Source organism: Cetorhinus maximus, chromosome 4 (assembly GCF_964194155.1).
Source record: "Cetorhinus maximus chromosome 4, sCetMax3.hap1.1, whole genome shotgun sequence".
Classification (NCBI taxonomy): domain Eukaryota; kingdom Metazoa; phylum Chordata; class Chondrichthyes; order Lamniformes; family Cetorhinidae; genus Cetorhinus; species Cetorhinus maximus.
Genome location: NC_135882.1, coordinates 25994813 through 26019928, shown reverse-complemented (window position 1 = coordinate 26019928; position 25116 = coordinate 25994813).

The following is a 25116-nucleotide window of genomic DNA, read 5'->3' as shown; positions in this document are numbered from 1 at the left end:
GAAAACAATGAATGCCAGTTATTACAACGACTCAGCAATTTTGAGTTGCTTGGACCCACCCGTCCCTAAATTGGGCAGTGAACACAGAGACAGCCTGCTAATTGGTTGCTTAACCTTAAAGTTAAGATGGTGGATGTGCTGCCAAAATGAGTGGATTTGGGACCTAGAATTGGTCCCACCTCATGAATATTTCCCATGTTGGTAACATTCAGCCCTTTGTTTCCACTTGTGAAGGGAAGGTTATAGAAGTTTGCCAATGATACTAATTTAGAAGGTGTTAGGATCTTGGGCCAGACCCCCAACTTTTTAGTAAGATCCAGTTAGGGACCAATAACTTTTTGTTTAAAGAGGACAAAGTTTGAGATTCAAGACACTTGCTAAGAGAATAAAGCCACAAGATTCCACGGGTTTTGAACAAACAAAAATAATCTTTATTATGTAAGATGAAAAAGATAAAACAATTTACAATATCTATTTCATACGCTAACATTCAGGGTTAATAGAAATTCATGTGAATTAACAGGCAAACTGTGGTCGAACACACCACACTGCACAATAAATGGCAGATGTGACCAATACAGGTTCCATCGATTTCTCAACAACCCACCCAGGCATCAGTAACATTTTGACTCAACCAATCCCATTGAAACTTTGTCTCTCTCATGAGGGATTCCAGTCTTTGCCCTTTGAAGGTTTTGCCGTGGAATTCTCTCCACAAGTCGCTCCAACTTGGATGACCTCAACGATGGATTTTCAATTGTGTCTCCTGAGACCCTGTTCCCCTGGATTCCTGAGTCCGCACTCAAGCACTAACTCACAAGCACACCTTAGATCTTCAGGTGTGCCAAGCAGAACATGACTGCTCCAAAGGGTTACTTTTGCCCCATCGGCCTGCAGCACAGAATCACCAACCCTCTGCTGCCTTCCTTGATTGCCAGGGCTACTCCTAAGTCCTCTTCAATTGTTGGTCCTCTCCTGTGCCCTCTCCACTTAAGGTCTGCTAACCCCAGCCCTTTTTCTGCTTTGACCCTCTTTCTCTGCTCCGCTGTCTTCTTAACTGTCCCTTCTCCCTGTCCCTTGCCTGGGACTTTCTTTGGGACTTCTCCCTGGCCCCTCTCCCTGACCCCTCTCTGGGACTTGTTTTGGGACCCCCCCCTCCCCATTCCCTCTCCCTGTCCCCTGTCTGAGACCTCTTTTGCGACCACCTCCTGTCTCCTCCCTATGTCCCCTCTCTCTGTCCCTTGTCTTGGACTTCCTTTTGGAGCCTCTTCCTGTCCCCTGACTGGAACTCTTCTCAATTAGGGTTCTCCGCTCTCCTGGTTCACACGACCCCACTGCTGCACCATTTTCTTTTTCAGCAGTCACACTGCATCAGCCCTCAGCCCGAAGAACTACAAAAACACGAGATTGCACATGTTCTGCCCACTTCCAGCCCTTGCATGCACTAAACTCCTAAGACATGCTGAGGGTTGTAGCTCCCAGCCTCCAAACGATGAGTTAAGTCTGGACCTCATAACAAAGGACAAGTAAGATCTAAGGGAGACTGCAAGATACTGAAGGAGAGCATAAATAGGTTAATCTGGTCATCAGATAGATAGAAAAAGTGATTAATTATAGTGAAGTGAAGTAGCATATTTCAAAAGTAAGTACATTTAAAGCAAATAAATTGTAAGATGATGAACACAACAAGGATACCCAAGGGTACAGATACATATTTTTCATTCCTGGAATTTATGGTCAAATCGAATGCAGAATGAAGAATGGAAAATGCTCGACATGGACTACAAAAGACATTCTGCCTATGACACAAATGAGTAATATGGTGTATGAATTTCAGTACTGGTATGATGTCAGGTAAGTAGGCCATATGTCCCAATACCTGGGGGATTGTATCAAACAGTGCACTCATTTAGCTGTTCGCTACAGGCAGTATACTGATTGTACTCACCAGCCCTTGCTTGCAAAAGTCAGAACATAGTGCCCACCATTATATGTGATTCCTCAACTGGACAACACTTACTAAACAATCCAGGTCGTGCTAAGAATTACGCGAACAACCAATCTAAGATTATCAGTCAGACTCTCAAAGTGGCTCATTTGCATGTGCTAGAAGCTACACATATCTATTTTCAGGGCCCTGTCCTTTGCAATAAAAATTCCGTGTCCTGTCTTTGAGCCTTTCTCAACTAAAAATAAGCTTGGGGAACAACTGTTCCCTTGAGCCTTCCCCATGGCAATGCCTTGACCAATCAGAGTGACTTGCCTAGTTTGAATTTAAACAAAAGCTTGGGGGATAACTGTTCTCTGATTAATTCTCCCTGGAAATGTCTCTTTCAATCAAATTCCACTTACCAACCAATCAGCACCCTTTTCTCATGCAGTATAAGTTGTTGTTCCCTTTGAAATCTGATATTCTTGTGATTCTGTCCTGATGAATGCAAGACGAAAAGCTTCGACACCATGGGCAGAATTTTCCACCCATTAAGGGGGGGAGTTCAGGAGCGGGCACGCCTTCGATTGGCGCCCCCCATTGGGGGCGTACCGCCATTTTACGTGGGCGGGCCAATTGAGGCCCGCCCAGCGTGACGTCTGCAAGGAAGCGCTATGTGCTCCCTGTGCGGGCGAGGGGGGTGGGTGAGATTCCCTGAGCCGCAAGTGTGTTCTTTCGTGCATACGCGTGAAAGAGCGCACTCATCTCCCTGAGGCTACGTGCTGCCTCAGGGAGATCGTCTCTACAATAAAAAATCTTAAAAACAGAGAAAAAAAAATTCCCTGACATGTCCCCTCATGTGACACTGTCACATGAGTTGGGACACGTCCATCACTTTTAAATACACTTTTATTACATTTTTAAAAACTCACATGAAACTTCGCCCCGCCCGTGGATCTTGCTTTTTCCCATGCCCGCCAGGGCTCCCAGCCTGCCCGCCAAACTTAAGGTTGGCCGGGCAGGTCCACTAACCACGTTAATTACTTTGTCAATGGCCTCAATAGGCCATTGCCAGCTCAGTGGGTGCACAGCTGATTCGGCCGAGCCCCTGCAAACCTGAAAACTGAAATGAGGTGGGGTGACGTCGTGAGTTCTGCCCGACGTCATCTTGAGTCATTTTATGGGTCGGCGAGCGAGAAGTCCTGGCCCATGTCTCTTTTTTCAGGAATCTCTGTAGTGTTTCTGTCCTGCTGAAAACTTCAGTTATGCATTCCAACTGACTGCTTATTATAACCTTTACCCTTTCATGGTGATATTTTAATTATGGTTTGGTCAAATGACACGTGCAAGTGATGCTTGTGCAACCAAAAAAATCATTATATATTGGTGAAATATTGGAGGTCAGGAAACATTAACACTACATTCTACACATTTAGCTGCATGAGGCTACATTTTAGTAAATATACTTTAAATATATTACATGCAGAACCATTCATCCTGATCCTTGGTGTGCCCAATAATTATAACACTTTAAACAGAGCTGTTTAACCCATGGCTGAACATTATATTCTTCCTCACCACTGAAATAGAATAAACTGTCAGTTTGATACATAATATAGAAAATTCTAGAATGCTAAAAACAGCTACTTAGCCCCTTTATGTTTGTTCTCCTCATCGTTAATGGTGAGACTTGGAGCCTCCTTGCCATTCACCCGCTGATTCTGCAGTCACTAAATTTAAATAAATTAAAACAGAGACAGTGACATAGGCACAAAAAATCTATAGGAGATAACAAATCAGCAGCCTGTGATATAACCCACCTGTTTTCTTTTAGAGCGTAAAAGGGCAACTGATTCATTAATGCCTGCTTTGCATTGTCACTGAAAACCAATTTCACCCTCAATGTATTTAACAAGAGAACAAATGAAAACTATTTCCAATCTTTGGAATAATTACAGCATATACCCTGTTGTTCTACAGCACACATGGAAGCTGATGGCATGTATAAAAGTTGGTGTGACCTGTGTAAGAGATGCGTATGCATATTGTTGTGAAAACGCCTCTTTATTTTTGAAAAATTATTTTTTAATAAAGCATTCAACTGACTGGAAATTCAGTACTTTAAAAAATGAGACAACAAGCTGCTTTAAAATGCAAGGCCACTTTCCAAGGTGAAGGTGAGAAAAGCAAACAAGAACCCCCTCTGAAAGGAAGTGTGAGAGAGAGAGATTTCAAAGGAAACCTACATACATTAAAATCCAGCACTCTAAGGAAGAAATTAAAAACACAGAATGCTGAATTTTAATCAATAGTAAAGACAATAGGAACTGTTAATCAGCCAGATACACCTGACAGACACTCAAACCCTGCTGTGGAGGATGAAATAGCCCCATCTCCTGTTGGTTTTGAACTGATATTGAAATGTGTCAAAAGTTTCTGAGATGAAAGATCAAAACGTGATTACTTGTTCTATAACAATGATTGCAAGACATGTTGATAAAATTCATTTTTGTGAATATACAGACAGGAGGTTTTTAAGAACAGGTTTTGCCAAGCCAGACACAGAGAGATAAAAACAAAAAGCTACTGCGGATGCTGGAAATCCAAAACACAAACAGAATTACCTGGAAAAACTCAGCAGGTCTGGCAGCATCGGCGGAGATGCTGCCAGACCTGCTGAGTTTTTCCAGGTAATTCTGTTTTTGACACAGAGAGAAGTCATCAAAGTCATCTGGGAAAAAGTGATGAAGGGAGCAGGAAGAAATCTCTCTCCCTCTTAAGTTAAAGAAAAGCCTTATCTCTACAGTATAAAAATCCAACCTAAGAGATAGTGACTGTCCATCGGAAAGAACCTCATGGGGGATGGGGGATGGGGGGTGGGGGTTGGAGGGTGGGTAGGGTGGTGGCGAAGTGGTATTGTCACTGAACTAGTAATCCAGAGACCCAGGGTGATGGTCTGGGGACACGGCTTTAAATCTGGCCACAGCAGATGGTGGAATTTGAATTCAATAAAAATCTGGAATTAAAAATCTAATGATGACTATGAACCATTGTCAATTGTTGCAAAAACCCATCTGCTTCACTAATGTCCTTTAGGGAAGGAAATCTGGTCTGGCTTACATGTGACTCCAGACCCACAGCAATGTGGTTGACTCATAAAATGCCCTCTGATATTGCCTAGCAAGCCACTCAGTTGTATCAATCCACTACAAAGTCTCAAAAAAAGAATGAAACCAGAAGGACTACCGGGCATCAACCCAGCACCGGAAACGACAAAGGCAAACTCAGCCCTGTCGACCCTGCAAAAGTCCTCCTTGCTAACATCTAGGGTTAGTGCAAAATTGTATCACTTTACCATTGCCATCAAGCCAGGTTGCGGTTGTTGGAGATCAGTCAGCTCAGCTCCAGGACATCACTGCAGGAATTTTTCAGGGTAGCATCCTCAGTCCAACCACCTTCAGCTGCTTCATCAATGACATCCTTTCCATCAGAAGGTCAGAAGTGGGGAGGTTCAATGATGATTGTATAATGCTGAGCACTATTCATGACTCCTGAGACACTGATGCAGTCTATGCCCAAATGCAGTAAGACCAGGATAATATCCAGGCTTGGGCTGACAAGTGGTAAGTATCATTCGTGCCACACAAGTGCCAGGCAATGACCATCTCCAACAAGAGAGACTTTTAATGGCATTACCATCACTGAATCCCCCCACTATCAACATCCTGGGAGTTACCATTGACCAGAAACTGAACTGGACTAGCCATATAAATACTGTGACTACAAGAGCAGGTCAGAGGCTAGGAACCCTGTGGTAAGTAACTCACTTCCTGACTCCCCAAAACCCGTCCACCATCTACAAGGCACAATTCAAGAATGTTTTGGAATACTTCCCACTTGCCTGGATGAGTGCAGCTCCAACAGCACTCAAGGAGTTTAACACCATCCAGGACAAAACAACCCACTTGACTGGCACCACATCCTCAAACATTCACTCCCTCCACCGCAAATACACAAGGGCAGCAACGTGTACCATCTACAAGATGCACTGCATGAATTCAAGGCTCATTAGGCAGCACATTGCAAACCCATGACCACTACCATCTAGAAGGACAAGGGCGGCAGATAGATGGGAACACCACCACCTGGAAGTTCCCCTCCAAGTCACTCACCATCCTGACTTGGAAATATATCACTGTCCTTCCCTGTCGCTGGGTCAAAATCCTGCAGCTCCCTTCATGACTGCTCTGTGGGTGTACCTACACCACCTGGACTGCAGTAGTTCAAGAAGGAAGCTCACCACCACCTTTTCAAGGGCAACTAGGGATGGGCAATAAATGCTGGCCCAGCCAGCAAAGCCCACATCCCATGAATGAACAACAAAAGGAAGAAACTCATCAATTCCTGGGAGATGATCACAGAATTAAAGGAAGAAAATTGTCTCCAGTTGTTGTTGTTGTTGTTTTTGTTTTTGTTTCAGATTTCCAGCATCCGCAGTATTTTGCTTTTATCCAGTTACCTGGACTTCAGTTCAACTGCAGGATTTTAAAGGGAACCAGCTAACTTCAAATTGCTGCAATGTTCAACAATCTACACCTCAATGACAAGCAGATGACTGAATTGTGTGTTCTTTTAGCTTTTATTTCTTACTTCTGATGTCTGTGTTTTTGTGGCGTTGCGTTTTTTATTATTTTTCTTCAGGTTTAGTAGCTAATAAGCTTGGTCTTTCTTGGACTTCAGAAAATCAGGTTTGATTGGCCCCTTATTAAAAAGTAAATACATTTGGATTGGAAAAGGCATCTATGGGGAATTTTTTTTTAAAACCTTTGTTGTGACCAACCGGGGAGGCTGAATAAAGGGAAGCTAGCTCATTCCTCCTCACCCGGCCATAACATGAGTAGGATAAAGGTCAGACACTCAAATGTCAACGTAAGCAAGATATAGGCAGAATCACCTCATTGGTTCAAACCAACTAGATTGTTGGTGCAGAGAAATTGATTAGTCATTGGAATTGGGGCCTGGATGATGTCTTTTGTTTTGCATGAATGTTGAATCTTGTTGGGTATATTATTACCCCATAAGATTTGTGATCCATGACTAGAATTAAGTGCATTGAATGAGCCAAATAAGTGCCTGCAAAAGACATAAAAATGAGATGGATGTTTAATATTCGAAGACATTGTGAAATAAAAGGCAGCCAATGGCATTATGTAATAATTATTGGTGTGGAATCTTGCCTACTTACAAATGAAAATGATCATAATCACAGTTGTCAATTCTGAACATGAGTGCCAGCACAAACACATGCTGAAATATTGGGGGAGAATCTTAAACCAAAAATGCTCTATATTATGATATACTAATTTCATAATAGGTATAAAAATGGCAGATCAAAAGAGTGTTCGCTAATGTCATAAATATCATTTTATGAAAGAAGTGTTGCCATAAAATATTGTTGGAAATTGAAAGGAGGTCAGAACTATAGGGACCAATACTGCTCATTATTAGTTTCCCCAGTAACATGTTCACATCATAAAGTAGTCTTACTTTTCTAATGCCCTGAGGTAATACTGCACTATTAAATTATTTGCAAGACATTGATCATTTAAATGTGAATAGAGCTTTGAGGGGTGCTTTAAAATGTTCAGTTGGCATGAAGAACCCCATCCTATTGGGGCCTGCTGTAATAAAGATTTCAAATTGCAACTTGTGAAAAGTGCCTTGAATTTATAACTTGTAATGCAGCCTTTAGTTAAAAAAATGGTTAAATGTTTAATCCAGACATACAACTTGCATAAAACTTGAGTGCATATTTGGTCTAATGACTTATATTAGTTCTTTTATGGTGATGCTGTTTTACTGAAGTACAGCTTGATATCTCAATATACAATTTAATTGGTGAACATATTGACGAGAATGACATCATGGCCTAAAAATTGGATCATGTCCGAATTTGGGTGGAACAATCGCTGGAGTGTCAGGGAAAATGGCCACGGAAAATTAGTCCTCCAGCCTCATTTGTATGTTACCCTCAAGCTGCAGGTGCCAGTCTGAATCCCAGAACAAGTCTGGATCCCAACAGAGCCAGAGACATGGGGCTGGATTTTCCCCCCGTTGGGGGGGAAGTTGATGGGCAGGCGTGTGCCGGCGCGCTTCCGATCAGCAGCCCCGATCGGAGGCGCGGCGCCATTTTATGTGGGCAGGCCAATTAAGGCCCGCCCAGCGTGACGCCTGCAGGGAAGTGCTCTGCGCTCCCTGTGCGGGCTGGGGGGGGGGAATCCCTAAATTGAGAGTCCGCTCTTTCGCATATGCGCATGAAGGAGCGCACTCATCTCCCTGAGGCTAAGTGCTGCATCAGGGAGATTGGATCTACTTTTAAAAACATTAAAAATATAGAAAAAAAAATTTCCTTACATGTCCCTCCCTGTGACAATATCACATGAGTTGGGACATGTTCATAAATTCCATAACAACTTTATTAAAAGTTTTAAAACCCTACATGAAACCTCATCCCGCCGATGGATGAGGTTTCATGTTTTTTCTAGTTCCTGCTGGTGCTCCTGGCCTGTCCGCCAACCTTAAGGTTGGACGGACAGGTCTTTAATTGCTTAATTGATCCTGTCAGTGGCCTCAATTGGCCATTGACGGGCCGGCGGGCGCGCAGCTGATTTTGCTGCACCCCCGCCTTCTTGAAAGTTTAAATGGGGCGGGGTGACATCGGGAGTTCCGCCGCTTGCCGACGGTAAAATCCTGCCCATGGATTTTCATGGAGTTAGGCTGAGATGGGAGACCTTTAAAAATGGTGGGCAGGACACAACTCTGGGATTCCCACCCCCTTTCCCGTTTCTGGCGATTTTTGTGTCAATTAACCACAGTAATTAATTAAATGTCAATTAATTGCCAGTGCAGGATAAGGGCATGGGTACCGGGCCTGCATGCAACATTCTTACCCTTGCATGGGTGGGCATTTCCAACCCCTCCACAACTTTGACTGATTGGAGCCCATTCTGTTTGTGGATGTGGTCCATGGCACCTCAGGGGAGTCATGAGCTATGGAGAAGCCCTAGTCTTGAGTCAGCAAACACAAATAACAGCCATTCAGCATTCTCGTTGAAACATATTTGCCCTATGACCATTGCCTAAAGATGTCAATCAATCACAGCCATTCATGGCATTCATGACAAAAACTATTATCCACTTTGCACCTCTTAATCTTGTGTAAATAAACACACACAGGCATCAAAAACCACATCAAAGAAAAATCAGGTGATTAGAAGGTAATAAAGATATCAATCAAACAAAACTATCACTGCTATGCAAGCTGTGTCAACATTGCCTACAAAGCTGAGTCCATTATCCATTGTCAGATCTAGGCCAAGCATTCATAATCAGGCCATCTGGCAAATTGTACACACAGAAGCAGTTAGGACAAATAAGCAAACATCTTGTTTTGCCAGACGGCCTCATTATGAATGCATGTCTGAGCTCCAAGAATACCTAATGGTTTTAGCTCAACAGATGTTGACACAGCTTGAAGGGGATTGTTGTCTTTGTTTGACTGACATCTTTATTGCCTTGTAATAACTTTATTTTTCTTTTATGCATTTTCAATGCCTGTGTGTTTATTTATAAATGATTAAATGGTTTGAAGTGGATAAAGGCTTTTTTCAGTGACACAATAAATGGGCGTGGCTAATTAACATTTTAATGAAGTTGCAAGCTGAACAGTTTTATTTTCACAGTAGATTATTAAAACCTGTGCTTACTGTGTCACTTTCAGGACCATTTCAAAAACTTGCCAGACTTTCCAATGGTTTGTTGGTTCTGTATATAGTGAATATCGGGAGAGTGGAATGATGCATGGGGGGCATGGAAGGGGTATGCGGAATATGAGGGGGGATGTGAAATTTGGGGGGCATGGTGGGGGAATGAGCAATATGGGGCAGCATAAAGGGGCAATGGGGCAAGGAGGGACTATGGGCTATATGGGGGACATGGGAGATATGAGGGGGCATAGGTGATGTGGAGAGCATGGAGGGGGGATGGGAGACATGAGGAGGCATGGAGGGAGCATGGAAGGGTCAGTGGAGGATGAGGGGGTTAGGGGTGAGGGATTGAGGGCCAGGCATTATAATTACAACTGGGTCAATGTCCCAGTAAATGGAGGCAGGCCTTCTAGCCTATCAGTTTTGCCATCTCCCCACCTCAAGCCTGATCCCATTTCTCTCCACTTCCCCAGAATGAAAACATGCTGGGCGGGGGCTGCCTTAACAGAGACAGGTTTATGGAGTTGGTCATTTTCCTGACACATGCTTCCTGTATCCTTCAGGAAAATCCAGCCCAGAGACAGAGAACAGAATTTAATGCCCCCCTCCTGGAGGTGGGTTTGGAGGTTTAGAGGGCCATATTATTGGACAGGAAGGTGGTGATCCTGCCACCACCTTCCTGAGTCCCTCCAATTAAATTTGGGGCATGACAACTTGAAGGGCGTTCTTCCTGCCCAGACACCAATGAAAACCTCTAAGTGGCAATTTTAAGGTCTCATCTTGCCACCATTGGCACTCAACCAACAGTGGGCAGGGGACTCACCAATGGGGTGACTGTCCAGTAAATCATGTCGAGTTTGCCTGCAGCCTTCTGGGGGAAGGGGGAGGTGGGGCACGTGGTGGGAGGGTGTTGGGGGGGTTGGTGGGAAAGTCCCTCATTCAAAGACACTCTGTGCTCGATCAAGGGACCTGGTTTCAGGAAGGGTTGGAGAGGCCAACAGGAAACCACCCCCACCCCTTGCTGTCAACTCTTCTCCCCACCCCCGCCCTGGGAATCCCATCCAGTCCCCCTTGCCTGTCTCCGAAGGATCCATTGCCCATTCTCCAGGTAGGCCCCTGTGCAATACCGGCAAATCTTGGACACAGGATTTCCGCCATATTGGATTCTTATTGCACTGGGAAGCCACATGCAGTCTGGGTAAGTGCATGTTTACCTCAGACTAGAGACAGGCTAGCCATGGAAAGGCAATGTGCGGTTCCCACCGGTTCACCAACCAATGGATGGAGCCCCTATCACGGCCACTAAGTTCTGCCCAGAGAGATGGAGAGAGAGAGGGGCAGACAGAATACTGCAATAAAAAATAATGAAAGCAGTTTGGCATAAAACCAGAATGGAATATTTGCTGCTTTAAAAAGGGCTGTAAAGACAGGATAAATTGACTGGTGTAGGAGTATTAGAGGGAGATACAATTAAGGAATCAAAAGTAGATGTGCACATTGCTGACATAAAACAAATAAAAAGCAGTGTAAAAAAAAAAGTTCAAGTAAACAAACACTTATGTAACTAAGATAAAAATAAAGTACTGCGGATGCTGGAAATCTGAAACAAAAACAAAAATTGCTGGAAAAACTCAGCAGGTCTGTGGAGCGAAAGACAGAGTTAACGTTTCGAGTCCGTATGACTCTTCAGAACTAAAGAGAAGTAGAAATGTGATGAAATATATACTGTTAAAGGGGTTGGGAGAGGTGAAGCTAGATAGAAGGCCAGTGATAGGTGGAGGCAAAGGAGAGATTGCAAAAGATGTCATAAACAAAAGGTCGAAAGGGTTTTGACGGTGGTGATATTGGCTAAAGGAGGTGCTAATGGTGACATTAAGGGCAGAATTTTACGAGTTGGCGAGCAGGGACAGGGTCCGTTCGCCAATGCGTAAAATGATGTGTGGTGACATCAGGGGGAACTCCCGACATCATCGCACCCAATTTAAATTTTTAGGGGGGCGGGGGCACAGCGAAATCAGCTGTGCGCCCTCCATCCTGTCAATAGCCAATTGAGGCCATTGACAGAGTCACTTATGTAATTAAAGGACCTGCCTGTCCAATCTTAAGGTTGGTGGGCAGGCCAGGAGCCCCGATGAGAACTAGAAAAAACATGAAACCTTATCCACGGGCGGGATGAGGTTTCATGTAGGCTTTAAAAAATTTTAATAAAGATTTTGTAAAAAATATGGACATGTCCCAATTCATGTGACATTGCCACATGAGAGGGCATGTTAGGGAAATTTTATTTTTCTATTTTTGTCTTTTTAACATGTATAGCCGATCTCCCTGAGGCTGCACTTAGCCTCAGAGAGATGAGTGCGCTCTTTCGTGCGCATGCGCGAAAGTGTGCACTCTTGATTTTGGGATTTCTCCCCTCGCCCGCACAAGAAGCACATAGTGCTTCCATGCAGACATCACACTGGGCGGGCCTTAACTGGCCCGCCCACGTAAAATGGTGCCGCGCCTCCGATTGGGGGCGCCGATCGGAAGCGCGCCTGTATGCGCCCGCCCATCAACCTCCTCCCCAACGGATGGAACGTTCAGCCCCAAGAGTAAAAGCAGTAAAAAGAGCAAGTGACAGATGGCCCTAGTGGGGGTGGGGTGGGGGGAGGGGATGGTATGGGGAAAAAAATTGAAATAGGCTAAAAGGTGGGAATGAAACAATGAATGGAAATAAATTTTAAAAATAATAATAGAAATAGGTGGGAAAAGAAAAAAATATATATATAAATTAAAAAATAAATATTGATTATGTAACTCTGTCAGATGGAGAACATAGAGCTTGAAGACTCAATAATCAGTGGAGGGGGGAGGAAGTGCCAGAAACTGACTTTGCACTCAAGAAATCTGTTACCTTTATGACTTGAGCTACACTGCTGTTGCCAATCATTCCTTGATTATTATTAGCTGCCTTGGAAAATCAGGTACATGGTTTTCTTCCTCTGTGAAAACTGATACAGTGTAATTATGCAATGGTCTTGATTTTCCCAGAGTCATGGAAACTCTGGGGACATTACAAAATATGGATAGGACCCAGATCCAGAACGCCCTCCCTCAGTTCCAACAGATCCACCAGGATGGGAAGGGGAACAGGTCGGGACGTGACACCCATTTGTAGGAAACCTGAACTCAGCAGTTCAAATACAAAAAGTTCAAAATACAATTTTGAGTTCACAAATACACCCTTTTCACTAGAACAAGGACCTTATCTGATAGTGTAAGAGTTATGAATCATTAGAGAAGTCATAAATGCTCTTGAAATGTGGATATACTCTGTAGAATTGTCAGCTATCAAGTTATTTGAATGACCAGCCCTTTAAAAATTGAAGAAAACTTGTCTTCCTATGTTATAGTTGAAAATAAATTGGATCTGACAAGTTACTTAAATGGTCAGTCCTTTAAAAATAAAAAAGAACTGCCTGCCTGCGTCTATGAAAGTTGAAAAAAATGTTCTAGCATTTTCAATAGCTGTTTGTTGACATAATCTTAAGTATCATAATTATAGCGTTATTGATGCTTGGTTGCTTTTCATTACCTATCACTATCACAGCCAGGAGTTGTTAGTTCACAGTTTGATTGACCACTCAAATGATTTATTAAATGATTAGCTGTCTTTGATGTGGGGTTATGAATACAAATGTTTGCTTTTATAAGGGATTAAGTGCAAGGATGGTTTGAATAGATTGAATGGGCTTTCATGAATGGAGCAGTGTTTTTTGTATTTTGAAATCTGTAATATGTATCTAGAAGGTTGTTTTATTTCACCTCACCATGGCCACCGAGGTCTGCCTATGATGGATATTGGATGTTTTGGTATGTAGGGTGTGAGGGCAAAGGTGGTGAGTGGGGTGCAGAAGTTGGCACCAAGTTGGCATAGAGGCTATAAGGGATCATGGAGATGGGTGAAGGGTCATGAGTTGGCATGGGAAAGCAATAAATTGGCATAGGAGCTATAAGGGTCCATGACATTGGTTGAGGATCATGAGTAAGCACTAGATTGGCCTAGAGGCTATAAACGGCCATGGGTTTGGTGGGGGAGCATTGGTTGACAAGGAGGCTTTAAGAAGCCATTGTAGGTGGGTGGGGGTGGGCATGGGTGGGCATAAGAATGCCTCGGTTGTTACTGCTATCTTTTTAAAAATTACATTGGTATTCCCTTCACTCTAAGTACCTCCATCACACTTTGTGAGCTGAACTCTGTTTTTATCGCTTATTTAAATCTTTAATACATTTTTATTTACAGCCTACTTAGCCTTTCCATTTGGGCCTTGATTCCAGGATGGTCCAATGGTATAGCTCCTTCCTGTCTAGGGCTTATCTTGTGTTTATTTTCAGTTGTACCAAGAACAAGTCAGGTCCCAACCACACTGCAGCCTTGGTCCAAACATGGGCTAAAGAGCTGAATTCCGGAGATGAGGTGAGATGAATGCCCTTGACCTCAAGACAGCTCTTGACCAAGTGTGGCATCAAGCATCCCGAGCAAAATTTAGATCCATGGGCACCAGGGGAAAAGCCCCTATTGGTTGGAGTCATACCTCGCACAAAGGAAGAAAGTTGCAGTTGTTGGAGGCCAATCATCTCAGTCCTAGGACCTTGCTGCAGGAGTTCCTCAGGGCAAAGTCTTGGGTCCAACTATCATTAGTTTCTTCATCTGTGGTCTTCCCTCCATAGGGTCAGAAGGAGGGATTATCACTAATGATTCAGTTCAAATCTCAACACCTTGGATATTGAAGCATTCAGAAAGATCTGGACAACATTCAGGCTTGGCTTGATGAATGGAAAGTAGCCTTTACCTTACACAAGAGAAACTTCCCTTGACATTCAATGATATTACCATCGACAAATACCCCCACCATCAACATCCTGTGGATCAACATTGATCAGAAACTTTACTGACATTTGGCCCATCATGTTTGTCCTAGCTAAAAAAAGAGCTATCCAGGTCACCACTTTTCAAGTGCCTAACCCAATATTTTTTTTAAGAATGATGAGTGTTTCTACCCCTAACACCCCATCAGGCAGATAATTCCAGACCTTTTCCATCCCCTGGGTGAAAAAGTTTCTCAACTCCCTCCAATCCTTCCACCAAATACTTTAACTCCATTTTGCCTGGTTATTGATCAACCTGCTAATGGAAATAAGTCTTTCCTATCTGTCTAGATCCCTTATAATTTTGCACACTTCAATTAAATCTTCCATCAACCTCCTCTGTTCGAAAGAAAACAACAGCCTTTCCAATATTTCCCCAAAATTAAAGTTCTCCTTCCTGGCAACATCCTTGGAAATCTCCTCTGTACCCCCTCTAGTGAAATCATATCCTTCCAAAATGCATTCCTGCCCAGCATAATTTCCCTGCTCATTTATTTGATGCCTTGGCCAATAAAGGAAAAGTATCCAATATGCTCTTTTAAGGACCTTATCGACTTGTACTGTCAACTTCAAAGATCTGTGCACATGCACTCAAAGGTCTTTCTGTTGTTCCACACTTCAGGATCTTACCATTCATTGTTTATTTCCTCGTCTTGTTTGCTTTTCCCAGTGCATTACTTCACACTTCGCTGGATTGAATTCCATTTGCTACTTTTCTGCTCACTTGACCAGTCTATTGATATCTCCTACAGTCTACACTTTTATTCCTATCAATCACATGACAAATGTTCTAATAATCTGCAAAATTATTAAACACGCCGCCTACATTTAAATCTAACTCATTGATGTAAAGCACAAATAGCCAGCGACCCTGTGCTGAGACTTGCGAACATCACTGAAAGCAACTTTCGAGTCATAAAATCCGTCATCAACCACAACCCTTTGTTTCCTGTCACTGAGCCAATTTTGGATCCAGCATGACAATTTTCCTTGGATCCCATGAGCTTTTAATTTTCTGAACAGTCTGCTATGTAAGACTTTGTCAAAAGCTTTGCTAAAATCCATTAGACTACATCAAATGTGTTGCCCTCATCGATGCTCTTTGTTACTCCCTTAAAAAAATTCAAAGTGTTAATTTGACATGACCTTAACAAATTCATGCTGACTGTCCTTGATTCATTCATGCCTTTCTCAATAATGATTTATACTATATCTCAGAATTATTTTTCCAATGACTTGCTCATCACTGAGGTCAGGCTACCCGACCTTTAATAACTCAGGCTGTCCCTTCCTCTCTTTTTAAACAATGGTAACAACACTTGCTGTCCTCTAGTCCCCTGACACCACATCTGTAGCCAGAGAGAATTAGAAAATGGTGATCAGGGTCTTGGCTATTTCTTCCTTTGCTTCTTGAATTAGCCTGAGTTATATTTTATCCGGGCCTGGGGATTTATCAATTTTCAGGGATGCTGGACACCTTAATACTTCTTCCCTCACTATGTTTGCATATGACACATAACACAGAAATCGGCCATTTGGCCCAAATAGCCCATGTTTGAACCATCCAATATTTCACACTTCTCAGTAATAGCAATGTCTGCTTTGTTCTCCACATTTGAAAAAAAAAACAGATACAAAGTATTCATTAAGAATCATGTCCATGTCTTCCACTTCCACATACAGGTAACCCTTATAATCTCCAATTGGCTAATCTTTCTTTGGTTACCTTTTTTCTCTTTATGTATTGATTAGGCGCCTTTCAATTTTCCTTGATTTTATTACCAATACTTTTTCATGTCCTCCCTTTACTTTCCTAACTTCCTTTTTAATTTCACTCTTGTCACGAGGCTATGCCCCTTTAATTTTGGAAATATGGTATTCAAACTTTAAGTTTATTGGGAGTTTTGCAATTTGAAATGAGATAGAACAAACTACTTAAAAATGCAAGACCACCTTCCAAGGTGAAGGTGTAAAAACAAACAAGTCCGCCTCAGGGGAATGCAAACAGAGAGACATTTCCTATAATTCGGAGACCCATTGAAATTCATCACTGTCTAGGGAAAAGACATTAAAATGCAAAGTTCTGGATATTGAAACAATTATGCCACAAACAGACACAACCAAAATCCCTTGGAAATACACAATGAGTGAAGAGTGCAAAAAAAATTTCAGTCGAGGAAACAGGCTGAAAGCTGGGCTCTCTCATTTACTCTCTTTCTTTTGGAACAAGTGTATTACTCAGTTCGGAAGCCAATTTTGCTAGAAAACTACCAGTTAACTGAGATATCTTAATAATTGCAACATCCTCTACATTGGCCCACATCCTCAATACCAGCTAATCCAAATCGGTCATAACGTTTAAAAATAAACGCCACGAAGACAATCAAAGGACAATTAACCATATATTATTTCTGGTTTTATTTAATTGGACTCTTCCCTTATTTCTGATACCTGCGTGTGTGTGATGTTGCATTTTTATTATCTTCCCCTCGGATTTAGTGGTTAATAAATTTGCTCTTTCTTTGACTTAAGAAAACCTTGTCTGGTTGGCTCCCTATTGCTCACAACTTAAAACATTGTCAGATACATTTGGATTCGGAAAAGACATATCCTTGTGAAAAATAAACTAGAATATTTTTTGCGACCGACTGAGGAGGTTCAATAGAGGGGAACCAGTTCACTCCTTCTCACCTGGTCGCAACATTGTACTTTCTACAGTCCTCTCAACTTCCTACAGTAATGAGCTCTTCGCATTCTGACATATATTTTCCCTTTTTTGCATTATCATAATCTGTATGCTTTTTGACAGCTGGTGAGGGGTTTGGGGGGGTGGGTGTGGGGCAAGTTAGGAAGGTCTATATTTGGGAGCCTCACCCTTTATCTTTGTGGAAATTTACGTGTTCTGAATCTTCTCTATCTTTTCCTTGAGTGTCTTTCACTGCTCTGTCACTCATTTACTTTGAAATAGTGTTTCCACTCCACTTTTGCCAAATCACATCTCAACTTAATAAAATTGGTCTTCACCTAATTTAAAAAAAAATCCTTGGCCTATCTTTAACTTTTTTCATAACTACACTAAATCTATCTGAATTATGATCACTGCCTCTAAAACAATCTCCCATTCTCACCCCTTCCAATTCCCCTAAAACTATAAACTGTCCATTCTTTTGATGGGCTTGTTATCTATTGGCTAAAAAGTTCTCCTGAGTGCATTTTAAGAACTATCTATATCTACATATGTAGAAAAGCCCCTTTGGTGAGGTAGTGGAACACCTAGAACTCCTGAAATTGTACCATAGCAAGGATTCAAAGGCTTGGATTTTCCGTGCCGGCCAGCTTCTGGCGTGTTCGGTGGCATGAGTGGACAATATGGCGCGATTGATTTCATGATGGCGTGAAGCCAGTTCGTGATTGTCCGTTCAGCCCACCGATGGTGGGCTGCATTCTCCACCATTGGACGTTGGGAACCTCATTGTAATACATTAGCATATTATTATTAGCCGTGCCCGCCGGACTCACACCGACCACACCCCCATCCCACACTGGATCGTCCGCCCACATCGGCGGGAAAGCAAGCCAACGTGTTTCACAACAGCACATAAGCAATGTGCCCCTGGTGAGCTGCACTTCCCTCAGGACTTCAAGGTTAGTTTTGTTTGCCTGCCTTGCTTCGGTCAGCACTCACAGTCATCAGTGCCAGTCTTCACAGACAGCACTACATCACTTTTAGGGGTGACCACGGCAGGTCTCTACCTATCAGATCAGCCATATGCCGGTGGCTTTTCAACGGCTGCAGGGCAAGGTATTGCTTGGCGAAGGGGGAGAAGAGGCTGCAAGACGAGGGTTGTACTGGGGAAGGAGGGTATCCCAGGGTGTGTGTGGGGGGCACATGTTAATCTGTGTAAGTGGCATCAAGATGGTGATGCCTGAGGAGGCAGTCTCCAGAGGGGATGAGGCCAGATGGACATGTGAGGGCATGTGTGTGAGAATGGGTGTTGATGTACCTTGAGCTGGCAATGAGTGAGATGCCAGTGAATGTGTGATGGGCTTGAGTGTGTGAGTTTAGAGTGATGAGATGGCTGGCATACCCAATGTTGCACAAATGCAATCATTCATACTCTATCTGCATTGGATGGTCAAACTCTTCCGTGCAGCATTGCCATCACCTACCAAGCCATTGTGGTAATGTTGCTGCCCCTCCTGCGGCCAGAGCGGGGGTAGAGGACATCACGGTGTCCAAAAGGCGCTCAAGGGTTGCAGTCTTCTTGCCCTTCTGGGCCATGTCTTCTTTGCTGAAGTCCTGGGCTGGAAGCACTGAGTGTTGCTGTACTTCAAATGTGGTGCCTGGCATGATGAAGCAGCGAGGTGATGGCATGGCAGACAAATTGGAGCCCGCCGACCATGGAAATAGCATGTTTCCTGGGAATGCATAAATAATGTGGTGGGTTTAAGGTGATATGGCGTCAAAACCCACCAACGTGGCTGGCGGGTAAAACGGTGTTGTATCCACCCGCTACTGCACTTACAGCAAGCCTGGGACAATTCCACCCAAAGCCTTTAGGAGAGGGTAGAATATTGACAGTAAGAGGAAAGAGAGAAAACACCACAGTGCCCCTTTAACTGACATTTTTCGACCCCATCATCGTGGGACCTGCTGTGGGTAATGCAGCGCCCCAGCCAAAAGTCCATTGTCTTTCGGGAGGACCAACTGATCCCAGCAGTCGGGGTGGAATGCGGCGGGGGAGGGGGGCGCTGGGGGGAGGGCAGAAAAATCCTGCCCTATGAGTTACAATTATATTAGCATTATAAAATGGTAATAATCTGACTAAAACCAAAAAACTACTGCGGATGCTGGAAATCCAAAACAAAAACAGAATTACCTGGAATCTGCTTAAAAACACTGAATGTCAATTGAAGAGATAAATATGACATCCTTCAAAATCAAGGCACAGGTTTCCCAAGTGTAACAAATAAGATAATGAGAACCACAGTTTGCTAGCATTTCACACAGCAAATAGTAATAATTGGGTTGATCTTAACCACCAAAATGGGTGGGTTAGGGTCAAATCTCAAACAGGGTTTTCAAACTTCCCCCTCCACATACCTACATGCTTAATGGGGGCAGGAGAAAGGATGGGAAGCCCTCCCACTCCCAGGAAGTCAGTAGGCCAATTAAATATTGATATGAAGCTGACAGCGTCTGATTTATCCTGCTTTGTAATTTTAATTCTGGTCTGCTGGGTTTTCCAGGCCTCAGGAGACCTTGCAGCTGGAGGAAGACTAGGACAGCTTCAGGGAGAGGGTCAACTGCTTCCCAGGGCCCTAAAGCTTTCTCCCCATCAGCTCAAGTTCACCAGCAGCCAACCCCCCCCATCTCCCCTCACCCACACCCCACTAACATACCCAATTCCTGGTTTGAGCATCAAAAACTTCTAGGAGTCACCTCCCCCCCTCCCACCCCACCACTGTGGAATTACACCTCTCCCCCCACCCAGACAGAGAGCAGAGACAAAATACAGCTGCACCCAACCCCACTCCCCACAACACCGCCACCCTCTACGTTTCCATTAGAAGCAGCAGGCAACTTGCCTATGGCTGTGACCTGCCATGGAGTCCTCGTTCTCTTATTGGATGCTTAGCCTGGCTTGTGAACAGGAATCCTGTAAAGCCAAAACCATGCAAGCTGTGGGGCCACAAGTCCAGTGAATGCAGCAACCTCAAACATCGAGGTTTCCTAACAGAAAGTCTACCAGCCCCAAGCCTTCACACATGTCGAGCCCCATCAAGATTCAGCCCAGGAGCTCTCTGGTTATTTTAAGGATTGCTGATTTGACAAATCAAAGAGAGCATCAGGTATAGCGGGAATAAAATTATCATTGCTTTAAGATCAGGAAGCCAGAATTCTTAGGAAGTGAATCATTTGGCTTTCAAAAAGATGTAGAATTTCCACAGGGCTCTTCCGATATCTCTCACACTACTCTCTTACATTCCAGATGGGTTAATATTAACCTAACCCATCGGGCGTAAATCTCTTGGAATTCAAGTAGCTGGTGGTTTCACACTCTGTTGAATTTTGCTTTCCATCGAAGAAAGGTTCATTTAAAATCATCTATTCTATAACTGCAAGATTAGGAGATAGCATAATTATGCAACTACAACAAAAATGTAGCAAAGCACAACAAGGCCCCACTGTCTCACCCTGCCCTGAACCCTTCATCCTAAAAGGTAGAAAATCCATACTAATTCTGAAAAAAACCTTTTAGGTTATGATCAGCAGAAGTTTCCTTTGTTTGTCTATTTATGTAGGTTCACATTTGTTTGACTTGTGCAGCTATTGACTTCACTGAATAATGTTAAGGGCTCCATGTAGTGGTGCTGGTATCACAATGCATAATATGTTGCCTGCAGATGCATTGAATCAGGCTCACCTTGCACAACAATGCTAGGTCATTTCATTTAGTTATATTCATGGTATTCCTATTGTTGAGTGCATGATGTGCTGCGAGTTCCACAGGTGTATGTGTCTTTGTGGCCAGATGTCATTAATGAAATGAAAGATTTCAGTTACGTAGAAGAGACTAGAGAAGTTGGGATATTTTTTCCCTTCAAGTGGAGAATGTTAAGAGGAGATTTAATGGAGGCATTCAAAATTATGAGGGAAAACTATAGGCCAGTAAACCTAACTGTTTCCCTCGTCATTGGGAAAATGCTAGAATCCATTAATAAAGAGGTAATAACAGGACATTTGGAAAAGCATAATACAATCAGGCAGAGTCAACATTGTGAAAAGGAAATGATGCTTGATTAATTTATATAGTTCTTTGAGGAATTAAGGAATTAAGCAAGGTAGATGAAGGGGAATCTGTAGATGTTATGTTCTTGGATTTTCAAAAGGCATCTGACAAAGTGCCACACCAAAGGTTACGACACAAAATATGAGCTCATGGAATAGGGATAACACATTAGCATGGATAGAGGATTAGTTAACAAACAGGAAGTCAAGAATAGGGATAAATGGGTCATTTTTAGATTGACAAGATGTAACTAGTGGATTGCCATAGGGATCAATAATGGGCTGTCAACTATTTACAATCAGTATCAATGACTTGCATTAAGGGACTGAATGTATGGTTGCTAATTTGCTGATGGCGCAAAGACAGGTAGGAAAGTAAATTGTCAAGTGAACATAAAAAACTATATTTTTGCTCCCAAGTCAGGAGCACAGAGTTGGGGAAATTCCCAACACCAGAAACCCAACGCAGGTAAAAGATTTTCATTCTGGCGGGGGTGGGGGTGGGGGTGTGGAGTGGAGGGTGGGGGTGATGGGGGGTTGGCGGGCTGTGGGTACAAATGGAATTCAGGCCTGTGCCGCCTGGAAACAGTGTGGAAGCAGCCATGGGAGCTGCCGGGTGCAGAGTGGCTGTTCAAGAGGCCTGCATCAGTGCTCTGGGACTTTTTTCCAGCTGTAACAAAATAATAAAAGCAAAGACAGCCTGCTACCCCTCTCCCCTCACACTACCTCACTCCCTTACACTCCCCATGCCCCGCACATGCAAATCATGCAACCTCCTGCCCCCACCCATCCCCATAGCCTTTCATACCCTCCATGCTTATCTATTCCTCTCTCCTCACCTGCCATGGCCCTTATTAGTCCCTATGCAAACTTAGTACCAACTCATACCAACCCATACCCCACTACCCACCACCGTTTGCTCTTAAAGCCACCATGCCAACTCACCCAGTACCCACCATGGGCAGACGTCAGGAGCCATGGTGAGATGGAATAAAACATAGGGCTGGATTTTGCGGGCCCGCCTACTGCCAGGATCATTCTCTCCTGCCAAAAGTCAGTGGACTTTTGACCGCCTAATTTCCCACAGTGGGTCCAACACAATGGGGCCAGAAAACCCCAGCCATAGTTCCAAGTGTCTATTGATGACATCACCATTTTAAAACACTCTTATTCATAAAAAAATTCAATACAAATTCCTTCAATTACGTAATCCATTCTGGAAAAAAACCCATTTAGTTCAAATACTTAATCCCTTATAAAACAAACATTTGTATTCATAGCCCTACATCAAAGGGCGGAGTCGTCCCAGATTTGCACAAAGTGTAGTAGTGGGCAGGAAAAATAATATTTTATCCACTGGCCACAATGGCAGCTTTTCACCCCGTATCAACCACTCCCACTTTGTTAATCATGCATTCCCAAACACGCCATGTCATTGGCGGGTGGACTCTGATTCACCTGCCATATTGTCACCTCACTGCTTCCTCAGACCGGGCGCAATCTATAAAGGACAGCAGCGCACACACCTCTCACACCTCCAGCCCAGGACTGCTGCACAGAAGGCATGGCCCCGAAAGGCAGGAAGACTACAGCCACCTGAATTGGTGATGGATCCCTGTGACGACTTCTGGACACCGATGGAGCCCACCACGATGTTCTCTACCCCTGCCCTAGCTGCAGGAGGCCCACCAGTGTCACCACGCCGGCTTGGGAAGTGGTGGCAGTGGTGGTCAGTGCCAACTCTGCACAGAAAAGGTTAGCCATGCAGTGCAGAAAGAGGATGAATGACCTCATCCATGCTGCCAGGGTAAGGCAACTATCTCATCACTCTAAACTCACACACTCACAAGCCCATCACACATTCACTGGCATCTCACTCATTGCCAGCTCAAGGAACATCACCACTCATTCTCTCACACACACTCTCACATCTCCATCTGGCCTAATCTCCTCTGGAGACTGCCTCCTCAGCCTGCACCATCTTGAGGCCTCATGCACAGACCAACATGTGCCCCCACATACACCCTGGGATACCCCCATTCCCCAGTACTGCCCTTTCCCTGCAGCCTCTTCCCTTGCCTGAGGTCTCTTTTCCCCTTTCTCCAAACAAGCCCTAGCCCTACAGCCATTGAAAAGCCACCCCCACCTTACAGCTGGCCTGTTAGGTAGAGATGTGCCAGTGAGCCTCCCTAAAAGTGATGTTGTGCTGCCTGGGAAGCCCGGAGCTAATGACCACAAGTGCTGCCCGAAGCAAGCTCGGCAAACAAGTCTCCCAGTCCCGAATGAAGTGCAGCTCGCCAAGTGCATGTCGGCGTGCAATCTCATCGACGTGCTCAGAAGACCCAGCGTGGGGAGATGATTCTGGTGAGCTGGGGTTATAATGATGTGCAGATGTATTATAATGAAGTTCCTGATGTCCAGCGGTGGGAATGGTGTTCCACCATTGATGAGCAGATGATTGCAAACTGGTTTCATGATGTCATGAAACCGATTTTTGGCCTTCCTGCTCACATCCACCATGATGCCTGATGCAAGTGGGCACAGAAAATTCCGCTCAAAGACTTTATACCCACAATCAAACTGTGAATGTGTAGGTCCCCCACCGTGATAATGATAGGTTGTCGAATCAGTCATGCAGCATTAATCCTCATGATAATCCTCAGGCTTTTGTGAACAGACAGCTAATGAAATTGCAAACGCTCATGTTTTGTTCAACTGCAGGCTGTTTTTATTTTGCAAAAAATTCAAGGGCCTGAATTTTCCCCGCATCGGGTGGGCTCAGCGGGAGTGGGCAGGGGTGGCCGGGATGCCACCTGCGATCGGGTCTGCATCGCTATTTTACGCGGGCAAGCCAATTAAGGCCCGCCCAGCATAATTCACGGCTCCGGCATCAGCGTGGAGAGGTGGGCGAGGGTGGGAGCTCAATGTCCACCGCGTACAATAGCGACCCAGTGGCTTATTCAAAAACAGCGCAGGCAGCCATGCGAAGGCTGCTATTGACTTGCAGTACCGTTGCCATGCAGAACGTAGTAGCAGAACAGGGCAGGCTGGACTGCAATTCGGCGGGGCAGTTGGTCCCGTGGTTTTCTGATGAGTGTCTGGCTGTCCTCCTGGAGGAGGTGGCAACACGCCGGGATATCCTTGTCCCAAGGGACAGGAGGCGGAGGCCCCCCCCCACCTCACCAAAAATGCCTGGGAGAAGGTGGCATCCAGGGTGAGCTCCCATGATGTAGTGAGGCGCACATGGGTGCAGTTAAGTGCCGTGCTGCAAGCACTGTGATTGGGAAGGGTGAGTACCGTGTTGGCATAGGTCACCTAGCACAGCAGTTAGGAACGGTCCCCTCCTTCCCCCAAACCACCTGACCTCAGAGTTCTTAGGGTGTGAGTGGCAAATGTCAGTGAGGCAGCATCTGGGCAAGGGGTGAGCCCTGGCTGCTTGGAATGAGTGTCTTGTGGCTCCAGGGTCACCAGTCGGCTGAGCCCTGTGAGCTATTCCTCAGGTGGGGTTGGCCAGGCTGCAATGGTGCTGCAGATACAGGGTGCTAATCAACACTTCTCTCTCCTTTCAGGAGAAGACATCCTACAATAACGCTGAGAGGTTGCGGACTGGCGGAGGACCACCCCACCTTCTAATCCTGACTAGATATTAGCAGGAGGCCCTGGAGCTGGAGAGGCACCATGTGCATAGGCCAACCGGCCGCAGTGAGGCTGGGGTGCCA